General features: G+C 55.8%; 1 long non-coding RNA gene across 1 annotated transcript; it reads right to left on the bottom strand.

The window, feature by feature from the left end:
- Positions 1–1110: 1110 nt before the first annotated feature.
- On the bottom strand, positions 1111–8318 carry LOC142077471 (uncharacterized). The gene is made up of 6 exons (XR_012671855.1): positions 8255–8318; positions 5489–6531; positions 3377–3441; positions 2820–2880; positions 2611–2716; positions 1111–1773 (listed from the first exon to the last, which is right to left on the bottom strand). It is a non-coding gene; the product is annotated as an uncharacterized LOC142077471 (long non-coding RNA).
- Positions 8319–14853: the final 6535 nt, after the last annotated feature.

Genomic DNA, 14853 nt, shown 5'->3' with positions numbered 1-14853 from the left:
GCAGGTCCCGCTCTGTGTGCGCGGCCCTGCAGGGGAAAGTCCCTGTTGGGGGAACTGGCCCCAAATCAGGATGGGAAACGGCGGAAAAGGAGAACAGGGAAGACGCAGCTTTTGAAAGCGCTTTTATATCTTCAATAGAGAGGTATTTCGGGGGGGGTGGGGGGGTGAAGAGTTTTTAAATCCTTTCTATAAACAGGGTTTCTTTGCATTTTAAAAACCTTATCTATCATAGACATTTACACTTAATGTATTTACACATACATATATATATATTTAGAGCATATATTTATGTTTCACTTATACCCCCCTATTTCCCACTTATCCTCCCTATTTCCCACTTATTATATGTAATACCTGTTCAGACTATATATCTGTTGACTTACATATTTTGACACTTAAATGTCTTTATAGACTTCTCTATTTACACTTACGTATATTTACACCTATATCTTTATAGACTTAGATTTTAGACTTAGGTATCTATTTACACTTATATATTATCTCTTAGATTACATATAGTATCTATTTAGACTCTCTATGTAACATGTAAGTGTAGATAGCTATATCTATTCAGACTTTTTTCTACTTTAAATTCCTTCATATATAAAATATATCATCCTTTTTGCATTTTAAAGCCCTTTATTTTTTAATTTATATGTACGCGAGTTATTTTTGTATTTTAAAACCCTATATATGTCTTTCAAATTTTTTTATACTCTAAAATCCTTTATATAATATGGCAGATATAGGTTCTTATTTTGAAATCCTTTTGTACATATAAATGAATATTATTTTTCAATATATATAACAATGAGAGATTTTTCTCTGTTTCAAGGCCTCACACATATATTTACAGTTTTTAAAAATTTTTGAAACCCCCCGTGAATTTTCAGGCATTTTTGGGCTGTGACCCCCTTTTTTTGGGGGGGAACGACACCCCCCCCCCCCCCCCCATGACCCCCCATTCCCCACTCACCTGCTCCTCCACAGCATTATCACCCCCCCCGGTGATGTTGGGGTGCCCCAAATGACATCATCGCCCCCCCCAGGTCCCCCAACCCCCCCTTTTTTTCAGCCCCCAAAAAGGCACAAAATGAGGGAAACGGCCCCAACCGGCAGCTCGTTACTTTAATAATGCCGTTTACGTATGCACACACGCACCCCCGCCAAAAAGGGGGGCTCTGCTGGAAAGATAAAGGAGGGGCAGCCCCCCCAAACGCTTGCAGCCCCCCCCCAGCCCCCGTCCCGCAGGCTGGCAGCTGGCCCCTTACCGTCAGCACGCCTAACGACCGGCAGGCAAACCTGGGCTGGGGGGTCTCTCCTGAGCACCACGGGACGCTCACAGCGAGGCATCTGAAAAACAAAAATCTCAACGGATATTTCAGCCTATTAAAAAAATAGCACCGAAGGCAGCAGAGGAATTCAGTCAGGATAAGGGATAGGGTAGTAGTTGAGCTAAAGGAGGATGCTAGGCAAATGGGTCAGCTCGAAATACAACACGTCCTTTAAAAGCTAGCGCGATTCGAACGCTTAAAATCAGCATTAAGACTAACTGACACGATTTTGAACACGTTCTTCGCAGAGAAGTAAACGCTCTTGCTGGTGTTGGAAAACGTCTCGTCCCTTCCTTACAGCACCGCTGCAGGGAGATAACCCCCTGAGGCTGCAGGACAAGGGCGCGCCGTAATCAGCATCTACGCTCACGGATCCACCGCCACAGCTCCAGCCCTTGCGCTGCTGCTGCTGCGCATCTTGCTTGCTTGGTCGATAAAGCTGAAAGTGAAGTGTAAAACTTGGAAGAGTAAAATGAAAAAGAAAGAACAAATCTCAGCAATTCATTTTATGCTAAAAAGGTGTGTGTACGTTTATACACATACAAGAAGAATACTTATACCATAAAAATACTTGATTTTCCTTTTGCATTAATTTAAATTGCATAGCTGTGAATTCATACTGTTAAATTATCTACCTCCAAAACACACAGCCATCATTTGACCAGGGGTTTTGCGTGTGTTACATGACTAGGAGGGACGCCTGGCCAGCTGCGCCGAGACCGATGCTACCGAACTGCCGGGGAAACGCGCCGTTGAAAGCGAGACAGAAATAAAGTACTTCAGAGCACTCTGTCAAAAGACTGGGGAAAAAAACCCGTAACGTTCGGTTGCCTCTCTTTTTAAAGATTTAGAACAACTACCTAACTGCTTAAGTACACCTAATAAGTTATATGCTACAGCTATTTGGCAGTTGCGGTTTAAGCAATGCAAGTCAGTTTGTAAATTATACAATTTTAACTTTCTTTTTTAAAATCCATTTATGATAGAAAAATCAGTGAGATAAGAGATCTCCCATATGGTTTTACTTTTTTTTGGGGGGGGGGGGGGGGGGAGGGGAGGCAGGCGGTGGGGAATATCAAATCTCCAGTGCTGCAATACATAAGGCTACCAAAAGGGATTGGCGGATTTGCTAATGCTTTTGGCTGTACCCAAGCATGCGGAGGAACACGTTTTTATGATATCTCGACTGTTACACCTGAGAACCAAAGATCAGCGATACATCGACTGTTGGAAGACGTGCTGCGCTTAGGTCTCTGGAAGGAAATCGACTTACTACTTTGTTTTTTTTCCAGAGAGAGTGAAAAGTCTCGTTGCGGATGACTTCTGCCAAGTACATCATCTCTGAACATGCATTCTGATGGGACGCTCATAAAAGGCAACTCCTTTGAATGAGAAAGATTTCCATTCTGGAAAATCTCTTTCCAACTGAAGTCAATTACACACTGCAGGTTAAGGAAAAAGGACATTACAGAAGCAGTAACTCACCAAAAACACAACAGGACTCGCTGTCGCTAGTTACGAGGCTGCTAACGCTTCTTGGGAAAGCCTGGAAAACACACCAAAGCGACGCCGATTTGTCCCGTTTTGTCCACGTCTCTTCTTTGACCTTGATTGCTTTTAGCACAGATGCTAGTATCTCAGTAAGGTTTTCGAGTGCTACTGTAAGGTATTTTAAACACCGACTGACCGAAAAAGCATAAAGCTTTTGTCGTGAAAACAAAGTCCGTTTCTCCTGAACATCCGAACTCTCACAAACAGTTCCTTTCCTCTTCTAGTCCAACATTACTTTCACAGCACCCTTTAATAGTAAGCACACAGAAACAGAAGACTGTGCTTTCAGGAAGAGAAAATAGACGGAGGGAAGCAAGCTTTGCATAGGCGTACCATGCTCCAGAACAGACCTTATTTATTTTTAGTATTTGTGTTAAAATATTTCACATAAAAAAAAATATAGAAGGAGAGCTGCCACATTCTTAATGTTTACTGTAAAGTCCATACTACAAGCACCTTAGGAAAAATGCAGACACGTATCACACACCTACCTCGGTACTTGCAGACCACTATGGATCCTTTCCATCTGTCTCGTACTTTCACGGCAGTTGACATTCTGCTGAGAGGAAAGGAAAAAAAAACCCAACGTTTAGCACAAAGCTTCCTTTCCTGTGAAGACTACAACACTGAGTGGAGGAAAAAGTATTTTGCATCATCTTTGGTACGGTTGTTGAGACAGGCCACCAGAGCTTCTGCATGTTTTAGACGACCGTGCCTTTTTTTTGGCTCATTGGCAGCTTTACTTTCGCTAGAACTCACTTTCCTAGAGACGCGCAGGTGACAGACACAGATACCTACGTACATTTTCTCAAGCCTAAGTATAGCCGCGATTTCCTCACCCTATATGTCCCAAGTTGAGTGTTTTTGTTAAAGAGTACAGCAACCCATCTGTCCTTGTGAACTCGCTGCAAAAGAGGAATCCTTTTTTCCAGGCCGTTTCTCCAAACGGTCAAGATCTTTGAAAACTGCAGTTGTGCCACCAAACCTGCTCAGGGTCCCTCCCAACCTTCGACCGTCACTAGATTTAACAGGCACACGCTCTCTTCCGTCTTCCAATAGCAAAAATACACAACGCTCTCAGACCCCGAGCGCAACCCTACGGACGTCCACACACACCTCGCTGTTTTGATGAGGAGCCACTGAGCACCCCTGCGAGCACAGCGGGATCATGCGCAAGACCGGTGTCCTGGTTTCGGCTGGGATAGAGTTAATTTTCTTCCTGGTATCTGGTATAGCGCTGTGGTTTAGATTTAGTACGAGAAAAACGTGGATAACAGGCTGATGTTTTAGTTGTTGCTAAGTAGCGCTTACGCTAGTCAAGGACTTTTCAGCTTCTCATGCCCTGCCAGCGAGAAGCTGGGAGGGACCTTAGCCAGGACAGCTGACCCAAACCGGCCAAAGGGATATTCCATACCATATGACGTCGCGCTCAGTATATAAGCTGGGGGAGTTGGCCGGGGGGCGGCGACCGCCGCTCGGGGACCGGCTGGGCATCAGTCGGCGGGCGGTGAGCAATCGCATTGTGCATCGCTTATTTTTATATTCTTTTATCATTATGATTGTTTCCCCTTCCTTTTCTGTCCTATTAAACTGTCTTTACCTCACCCCACGAACTTCACTTTTTTTTCCCCGATTCTCTCCCCCACCCCACTTTGGGGGCAGGGGGAGTGAGCGAGCAGCTGCGTGGTGTTTAGCTGCCTGCCAGGTTAAACCACAACGATCAGTTTCACCTACGCCGATTTCAGCGAACGCAGCTTCTGAAGCTTTAAACTGAAAACCGTATCTTGACACTTTGCCACGGTAGCAATGATCCGTAACTAGAACTCTACAAAAACGCAGTAACGCAAATTGCAAACCCTCAGCAGCGACAGCTTCAGAAATATTTCGACCGGGAACAAGGGAGAAAAACAATACAGTTTCATCTCACGCACAGGAAAGCAGCAGGCAGGGAAAAGGGTCGGCATTCGTAGCCCTTACAGAACACAGGCATTCTCCTTCCATTCCTAAACCCGCCTCTTAGGTCGAAATACCACAACACTACTACGGCAATATCGAGAGCAGGGAACAACAGCCCTGCCACTGGATGTGCTACTGACTGATGCTATTTACGTAGCAGGACACCTAGACAGAGGGGCACGTTTTTCCACACACAACCCCGAACTTCCTGAAAATTTATGTTTACCAAAACGAGCCATTTGGAACACATTGCCAAACAATGTTTGGCAATAAAACTTCGATGTGTTTGACACACACAAATTTGGGGTAACTCGCTACTTGCTTCCTGTTGTTGTTGTTGTTCTTCCTTCAGAAATTCTACTTGTAGCCAAGTTATTCGCTACCGGTTCAAGCATTTACCTTCCAGGTATTACCAGCACATTTACACAGGCAAGTAACTAAATTGCTCTTCTAAAACCACCCGAGTGAAAATTACAGCCATGAAAGAGGAGTGACAGAGAAGAAAAGGAGAGTCAGGCAGCAAGAGAGCTCTGCAGGCTGCCACCAGTCAACGTCGCACTCTTAAAAAAAAAAAAAAAAACAAAACAACCACACAAACACAAAAAACCCACAAAAACCAACAACAAAACAAAACCTTGACGTTGTACCTTTTTTTTCTTTTGGAGCTCGTCCCTGTCTCGGCAGATTGTCTTGTCAGAGCATGAAGTGCAGATGATCTGTATCCCGATGACATCTGCACGTGATGAACACGTGTTCAGAAATAGTCCAGATCTGTAAGACTGGTGTCATTTTTGTGGTTTTAAGAATCGTAACTCAATTTTATTGACCGATGCATTTGTGAGGAAACTAATTGACTTTTAAACATAGCCTCTCCTTGGGGAGAAAAATGCGTTAGGGAGTGAAAAAAATTCAGATTCAGAGCTCCCAACCATGACGGAGCAGCGGGGAAATTAATGAAAGTGAAGACCGACAGCAGCAACATTAAGCGACATTTGGCTTTAATTCTGATCACGTACTTAAGCGACTCTCCAAGTCTATACCTCGATCCTATGAATGACTAGCCCTTTTTTGGAAGGGCAAACTTTTTTCCTTAAAAGTCCTAGATTGAAGGCTCCACCGAACAGAATGTGGATTGAGCCACAGGACAACATGCCATCAACACTCTAATGAAAAAAAAAAATCAAGTAAAAAATCAAAGTTTAAATATCAGTTTCCATCGTGTTTCATTCATGACATTTCTAGTGGTACCTAGGTGCTCAAAAATTAACTATACTGTCACCACATATTACTAAAAATTGAGTTACGCATGTAAAAATAAAAGGCTATTTCCAACCTGCCCATAAAATCAGTATGAACGAACAGAGAAGAAACACTTGACCCTAAAGAAGGTGACAGGCAGCTCTTAATTTATCGTAGATGATAGTTCATTCTTTTACCTGAAAGGAAAACATTCGTAACTACCCAGGGACCGATTCGGGAACGAGGCACGCTCTGTTAACGGCAACTGTTCATCAGCGTTTCTGCACCGGCAGCAAATTTGCCTTTTCCCTGGGTTTGATGTGGAGTAGCTGCAGCGTCCTTGAACTCGCCAGTGTTTCTCCCCGCTCCCCCGGCCCCAAACGTGCCATTACCTGAGCAGCAAGCGGCATCAACCACGCAGGATTTTCTTCACATGACGCAGAAGGTGACGCTGGGAAAAGAGGAGGCACAAAATGAACCTGTTTGTCACACCCAGCCAACGGTGAAAACACAGGGAAGGATTCTGCCGTGCGGGGCCGGGCTGTGCACCCCGGGAGCTCCAGCCGGCCGGTTTCTCTCCCCTTTGCCAGGTACCGGGGAGACACTGCCGCCTCGTGCTGCCGCCTGCCCCCCGGGAGACCCCCACCTCACTTCAGCCCTCGGGAAGGGGACCGGGAGAGACCCTCCACGCAGAGAGACGCACGTGGCGTGGATTTAATCCCCGAGGGAAGAGGCCGGGCTCCCCGCTGGCAGATGGACAACTCGCCTCCCTGCCGCTCGGAGCGCCTTGCTGGGGACAGCCCTGCCTGCGCCTGGCTGCTCCGCAGCCGTGCTAGGAGTGCAGTCCGGCCGACGGATGCTCCGGCAAATAGACACTCCAGCGAATCGCAGCTCCCGCTCGTTACAGCTGCAGGTAATTTTGCCTCTGGCTAAGGCTAAGGCATGCCCCAGACAGCGGACACCCCGTCTCGTTTCAGCTCCTGCTTGCTACGGTTCTGGCTAATTGAAGCTCCAGCTCTGCACTGAAGCTCCCGTTGATTTCAGCTCCTTCTCCTTACAAGCTCCAGCTATTTGCAACAGCCTGGGCTTTTGACAAGGTCGTAAATCAATCGCCGTCAAAACTCGACTATTAGGATTAAATATCATAGTTGTACGTTGTATAAATATTCATTAGTTTGTACGATTAATTAGTTAATAACTATACTAAGCAGTCGACAAGGAAGAGCTGGACTCGAAGAGGGCGTGCAGGGTCTGAAAAGCAGAGACCACCTCTTCCCCCCAGAGACCACCGCAGACATTGAGTTTGGCCTGGTGCATGCCGGCCTCCCACACTTCGGGGTCCAGCAGGACCAGACCGCCCCCCCCCCCCCCGGGGAGGGTCCACGCACCCTGCCCACCCCCTGCTTTCCCCTGCAGCCCCCAATGCCCTCCCGCCCCCCCGCACAAACGGCTAAACCGGCTTCTGCTTTGGGCCCCCAAACCAGCTCACTTGGCGCCCATTTCTGAGCCCAAAAACCCAGCTGCTGCGCCTGTTCTCAAGTCCCAAAGATGCCCCCGGGGAGGGCAAGCGCTTGTGCGATGCTTCTGGCAGAAACGGGGCTGAAAGGTCTGATCCCGGTGCCGGGGGAGCAGCGCAGAGCTGGCTGGGACCAGCTTTTGCTCCTGGAACAACCCCAAGTCCCTGCTCCGAGGTCTTCCCCTTGGGGCCCTGGGGTGGCCTGTCCCTCCCCTTCAAATGCTCCAGGAGTTTCGGGGGCAGAAGGCCGTTTCTAAGCCCTCTCTCCAGCACCTCCTCCGTCGACTCGGCCCATGAAGCCCCCAGACTCGAGCACCTCACTGGGCCGGGCGGCCTCCATTGCCTACAGGCTGCCCGTCTACCTGCAGGGAGGGCTGGGGGGTCCCCGGCCCCACGGGGCGACAGTGGGGACTCGCAGGGAGGGCCTGTTTGCACACAGGGCCCCCCCTCCCCTCCGCCGGCCCCACTGCGCGGCCCCCCTAGGGCACACACGCCCCTCCTCCCCGCCCCCCCCCCCCCAGCCCCACTCCCCAGATGCTCACAGCCCCTCCCCCGCCTGGAGCCCCCCCAGCACCCCTCCCCGGAGCCTGCAGGACCGCCCCCCCCCCGCCACAGCCCCACTCCTCGGCTCCCCGGGCCCGCGGCCCCTCACCCTCACGCTGCGCCGCCGCCTCGGTGCAGACCCCGCCGCGCGCCCCGTTGAAATACACTCCGCAGCCAATCAGCGCGCGGCTCCACCAGAACGCCCGCGCGGGGCACGCCGGGAGTTGTAGTCCCCCGCCCCGGGGCGCCTCGTGCAGCGCGGCTGGCTGTACAGCGACACCCGTACGATGGAGGTGATCGTGCACGGACCCTGGTGCAACCCTTGTGTCCCCCACGCTCGCAGCCCCTCCCCAGCGTTTGCAAGCACCTCCCAGCCCCAGGACCCCCGGTGGTCACAGCACCCGACCACACCATTTTACAGCCCCTTGGGAGCCCCAAGCCCCACTCTCGAATCCCGCCAGGACCCACAGCCCCACTCCCCAGCTCCTTGGGGGACCGCAGCCCCCCCCAGCCTCCCTAGGGCACACAACCCCACTCCCCAGCGCATCTAGGGCACGGAGCCCCCCAAGCCCCACCCCCCGGCCCCCTCCGGGATGCACAGCTCCCCCCAAGCCCCACCCCCCGGCCCCCTCCGGGATGCACAGCCCCACTCCTCGGCCCCCCCGAGGGTCCGCAGCCTCCCCCCAGCCCCACTCCCCCGATGCTCACAGCCTCTCCCTGGCCCGGCGCTCCGCCAGTCCCCCTCCCCGGAGCCTGCAGGTCTCCCCTCAGCCCGCCGTGCCCGCGGCCCCTCACACTCACGCTGCTCTCGTGCCGCCGCCGCCGCCGCCGCCGCCGCCGCCGCCGCCGCCGCCGCCGCCGCCGCCGCCGCCGCCGCCGCCGCCGCCGCCGCCGCGTGGGTGCAGACCCCGCCGCGCGCCCCGTTGAAATATCCACCGCAGCCAATCAGCGCGCGGCTCCACCGGGCCGCCCGCGGGGGCACGCCGGGAGTTGTAGTCCCCGCCCCGGAAGCACGCATGCGCACGGCGCCTTGTGCCGCGCGGGTGGCTGTGCAGGGACCCCCGCGCAACGGTGGTGATTGTGCAGGGACCCTTGCGCAACGAGGGGTCGGTGTGTGGAGACCCCCGTGCGATGGGGGGGGGCAGTGCAGGAGGACCCTTACGTAATTGGTTGGTGTGCAGGGGACCCTCGTGCAATGGCGGGCAGGTGCACGGGGACCCTTGTGCGATGGTGGGGATTGTGCAGGACCCTCGTGTGACAGTGGTGGTTATTATTCTCGGCAGTGCGGGAGCAAAACAGCCGGTGTCTGAAACCACTGGGGTGTTTTGGCTGCTGCTGAGCAGCCTCGAGGCCGCCTCCGGTTCCCACGTGGCTCCCATGGTGAGCGTGCACCCTCCTGCGACGGGTGCAGGTGTGCAAGGAGGGCGATCCAGGATAGGCGTCCCTCTCTGGAGGCACCCAGCTCGAGCTGGCACCTAAGAACTAATCAAGGAGTAATGAGGAACCTTCTCTCGCACCTGATGTTAACCAGCCGGATCCCAGGGTCAGACCCTGTTACGGTGATTGGACCCTGGGGAGGTGGCAGAGAGTGCCCTGGACAGGTTGGGGGGGTTCCCTGGGGAGGAGGGGAGCTCCCACCCCCCCTGACTGTGGGCACTCCCCTCAAGGAGCAGAGCATGGTGCAAGACTTTAGGGGGGATGAGGGCCAGCAGGACCCCGAGATGGCGGTGCCGGCTCTTCCCAGCGTCTCCCCAGGCACCTGCCGTGCTGGGGGGGGGGGGCTTGTCTCAGGACTGGGGGTGACCGTGGGGATGGGGGGGGGGGCCTCAGAACGGGGCAGGGGGGGAATCCTGGGGTCCGGGAGGGACCCTGGGAGTGGGGTAGGGGGACATTTGGGGACAGAGGTGTTTCTCGGGAGATTGGGGACACCATGTGGGGGGTTGCGACTAGGAGGGATGACCCTGGGGAGGTGGGGGGCACCGCGGGGAGAAGGGATCCCACCCCCCACACCTGCAGCCACCCCCACGGGCTGCTGGGACCCCGACCCACTGGGGGACCAGGTTGGGAACGATGGGGACTCACTCATGGATACTGCACAGGTAACAAAATAGTTCATGCTGCACCCTGTTGTAGGGTCTCTGGGGTGCCCTGGGCGCCGAGTCCCCACCACAGCCAGCCCTTCCCGGGGGTCCCCAGGCTGCCGGGCTCCTCTGGCCCCAGCCGGCGGGAACTGTGTCCTCCCAGCCGCTGGCCACGCAACGGCAGCACCGACCCACGGCCACGTGGGGACAGGGCTGGGGACAGGGCCGGGGGATGCCTGTGCTCCACCTGGGTCTGCAGGGCTCGGGCAGGGGGGACCCGGCATCCTGCAGCTCCGCTCCCACCCTGGGGACCCCAAACAGCCCCGGGGCAGATGGTGTCCCCAGCGTGTCCACCTGACGGGGGGTGGCCTGTGCCCCTGCGCACCCGTGTGCGTGGCGGGGGGGAGGAGGGGTACGTTGCTGTCCCTGTCGCTGGTGGCAACCGGCGTGGGGGGAAGGTGACAGTGAGGGTCCCCGCCAGTGGCCCGGAGCTCATCACCGCTGGGGGGACAGGGGACAAGCAGGGCCAGCACCAAGGAGCGACGGCAGCACAGCCCACTCTCTGGGGGTCCCCGCCCCCTGTCCCCAGCGGTCCTCTCCGTCCCCGTGTTTTATTGGGGGAACACAGAGCCCAACGATCCGCCGCAGGGACAGGGGACGGGGAGCTGCCCCAGGGATGGGGGCAGCACCGGAACACGCCGACACTCTTGGGGGTGCTGGCATGCGGGGGGGGCACCCTAACTGTTGCCGCCCGGGATGACGAGTGCACCGGGATGGGGACGGCACACGGAGGGGCCAGAGCCGGCGCGCGAACGCCGGGCTGCAGTACCACGCTTCGGCTTCGGGGCGGCAGCAGCGTAAGCGGCGGCGGCGGCGCGGCTGCGCACCTGTGCGGTGCCGGCGCTGCAGTACCGCGATTCGGCCACGGGGCGGCAGCAGCAGCGAGCAGCCGCCGGGCAGCGCGTGCCCGGGGGCGGCACGGGCGCTGCAGTTCCGCGCTTTGCGCGCCCAGCGCCCGCCGGCACCGCGCACGTGGGGCGGCAGCGGCATTTCCTTACCGGGACGAAGCGACGAACGCGGCGGCATCACCCCGCAGGCACCACGGTACGGCATTGCCGTTACCGGCGGACGGCAGCGCGGAGAAGCGGGGCGCCAGCGCGCATGCGCGGCTCAAGGGCTGCAGTACCGAATTCTAGTCGCCTGGTGGCAGCAGCGAGCAAAGAAAAGCGCGCCGCCGCGCATGCGCGGCCCGAGACCCGCAGTACCCGGTTTTGGTCGCTCGGTGGCAGCAGCGAGCAAAGAAAAGCGCGCCACCGCGCATGCGCGGCCCGAGAGCCGCAGTACCCGGTTTTGGTCGCTCGGTGGCAGCAGCGAGCAAAGAAAAGCGCGCCGCCGCGCATGCGCGGCCCGAGACCCGCAGTACCCGGTTTTGGTCGCTCGGTGGCAGCAGCGAGCAAAGAAAAGCGCGCCACCGCGCATGCGCGGCCCGAGAGCCGCAGTACCCGATTTTGGTCGCTCGGTGGCAGCAGCGAGCAAAGAAAAGCGCGCCGCCGCGCATGCGCGGCCCGAGAGCCGCAGTACCCGATTTTGGTCGCTCGGTGGCAGCAGCGAGCAGAGAAAAGCGCGCCTCTGCGCATGCGCGGCTCCCGAGGCGCAGTGCCGTACTTCGGTCGCTCGGTGGCAGCAGCGAGCAAAGAAAAGCGCGCCCCCGCGCATGCGCGGCTCCCGAGAGCTGCAGTACCCGAGTTTGGTCGCTCCGTGGCAGCAGCGAGCGCGGCAACGCGCGGCACTGCGCGTGCGCGGCTCAAGAGCTGCAGTACCCAATTCCGGCCGCCGGGTGCCACCGTCGCCTCACCGACCCCTTCCCGATCTCTCCGCCCAGTTTGGACCACCGAAAGACGGTGACTGCTTACTGGGGGTACTGGGCTTAGATTTCTCTGCCCTTTTCCCACTCGCGGCCCGGGCACTAGTCTCCATCGCCTCTGTACCACAAAAAGCACCCGGTGGCCCCAGCATTTCAGTCCTTTCCCTTTGGCCGCTTTACAAGGCCCGTGGTTGTTTCCGTCCGTGCCCCCCAGCCCATTACCCGCGGAGGAGAAGCAGCACGGGGAACCTGTGGAACAGGTTTCTTTCTAACCCGGAGGAAGCCCCAGGGATCGCTGTCTCGGACTGCAGGTGGCATCGGGTTGTGGGAGTGACAGCAGCGACTCAACAGATGCTGGAGAGAGATTTTAAAAAAATAAGGCCACACGGGTGGCACCCTGAAAGCAGGGGAGGGGCAGCTATGTCCATCAGGAAACCGCGCTTCTGAGCAGACCCGGTGCCAGTGGCTGACCTGCAAACGAGCGATACGCTGGTGGTCCTGGGGCTTTGTTGTGGTGTTTGCACCTTTCCTCAACCTCTGTGCTATCAGCACTCCGCTCTCCTCATCCTGCACACGCACAAGGCTTGCCACACAGGGCTTGTCACTTGGAGGAGAGACACTGCACGACGTCACCTACCACCCTGCCCTCCAGCGTGCAAAGGAATTAGAAATGAAGCAGGGAAAGCCAAGAGGCCTGCCCGTGTATTAGGCGTCCTCAGCAGATGACCGTAGAGCCCGGCAGGTTCCATCCTTGCTCTGTACAGGGCGCGTAGCTCTGCACTCCTTGCCGCTCCTGCCAGCAAGCATCACAGTTGCACTTTGCTGCCTGCAACACGCAGCACTTAGTGGGCTGGAGGGGCTGTTCTGCCAACGTGACAGGGGAGCAGCTCGGTTCCTTTAACTGCCTAATTTGCCTCCTTGAAACAATCACTTCAACACTTGGTTTCTTTATTTTAGACCCCTCTGCATATCTCCTGGCCTGCGAGCCATTTTCAGCTAGCCACACAGCTAAGTACGGTGCTGGTAGAAACCCAGCTGCCATCTCGCTCCGATGTCAAAAGGCTTTTGTAACTTGAACCCCGATGGTTTTGCCATCGAGACTGCAAGGTGAGGAATACGCCTCTACTTGAACAAGACGGACACCTGCCAAATAGCTGAGCTGTGCACAGCGATAGGTGGCTGCCTGTGACTGACACCTTTTTCTGCTAAAACCAAAGCACGCTTCCCTTGTGAAGGGCCATCGGCAGTACAGAACGTACCTGAGCTCTCCTTGCAGCGGCTCCCCAGAGAACGGCGTCTCAGTTCGACTGAAGCGTGCAGCAGCCTGTCGTCATCCCAGCCCCTCGCCCTCGAGCGAGTGGCTGCCTGTAGCAGCGGCAGAACCGCTGCTGCGCCGAGGGGAAAGGAATGGCTTGGCGTCAAGCTCTGCGGGCTGCCTGTGTCCCGTGCAGAGCCGACGACCTCGGTAGCCCATACAAAGGGCAAAGCTAACAACCTGAGAAGGAGTCACAGCGTGTAGCAGTTTCTGCAACAACCATACTTCCCAGACTGCTTATGGAGCACAAGGCACTTGAAAGCAGCGGGAAAGAACAAGGATGGCCTATCAAGACGGTAGGAATAACACGGAGAGCCTAAAGTATTTAGCCAGGCAGGGCTTGCAACTCACCTTGTGTCATGGTTTAATCCCAGCCGGCAACTAAGCACCACGCAACCGCTCACTCGCTCCCCCCTCAGTGGGATGGGGTAGAGAATTGGAAGGGCAAAAGTGAAAAAACTCCACTTGTTTGGAAAAGGAAAGCGGGGGGGGGGGGGGGGGGAACAGAACCGAGAGAAAAACCCAGGAAAGACAAGCGGTACAAATGAAAACAATTGCTCGCCACCAACCGACCGATGCCCAGCCAGTCGCAGCCCAGCAGCGGCCCCCCTGCCAACCTCCCCCCTAGTTTTATTTCATGAGATCATACAGTCTGGAATATCCCTTGGGTCCGTCGGGGTCAGCTCTCCCAGCAGTGCGCCCTCCCAAACCCTCACGCACCCCCAGCCTGCTCGCTGGCAGGGCAGGGCGAGGAGCAGAACAGCCCCGGGCGCCGTGCAAGCGCTGCTCAGCAGGAACTAACACACCCCTGCGTCATCAATGCTGTTTTCAGCACAAACCCAAAACGCAGGAGGAGGGAGAGTGGGGTGGGAGCGGGGTGCGGGGGAGCGGGAGGGGGGTGTCAGAGTTTGGGCGGGGGGCAACGGGCAGGTTGGCGGGGCAGGCAGCACCCCAGGGGTCCGGGGCAGAGGGGTTACGGGGAGGCAGTGCGGAACACGGGGGGGTGGGAGGAGGGAGACGAGAGAGGAGGGCAGTGCGGGCACGAGGCAGGAGGGCAGGGGATACGGGGGGCGCGTCACGGGGAAAACCTTGCACGCACGGGGGAAAAACCTCGCATGGGAAAGGCGGGGCGGACACTGGGAGGGGCGTGTGTGGGTAGAGACATGGGTGGGGGGACATGCGTGGGGGTGACCTACGCCAGGGGGTCTGCCCGGGACCATCCACAGCAGATAACTCACCTGGGATAATCCGCAACAGATAATCCGTTCCCGATAACTGACCCTCACTGGATAACCCGCACTGGATAACCACGAGCGATGCCCCTCAAATGGCTGGTGTTTCACCCCAAATTTTCCCCAAATTGGGGGGGTTTTTTGCTTTTCTATAATATAAAAATTGGGGCTTTTTCCTTTTCCAAAATATTCAATTTGGAGGTTTTTCAACGCTTTTTCACA

Source organism: Calonectris borealis, unplaced genomic scaffold (genome assembly GCF_964195595.1).
Source record: "Calonectris borealis unplaced genomic scaffold, bCalBor7.hap1.2 HAP1_SCAFFOLD_265, whole genome shotgun sequence".
In the NCBI taxonomy this organism is placed as follows: domain Eukaryota; kingdom Metazoa; phylum Chordata; class Aves; order Procellariiformes; family Procellariidae; genus Calonectris; species Calonectris borealis.
Note: the sequence above shows the minus strand (reverse complement) of the source record. Positions and strands in the feature narration are given on the sequence as shown.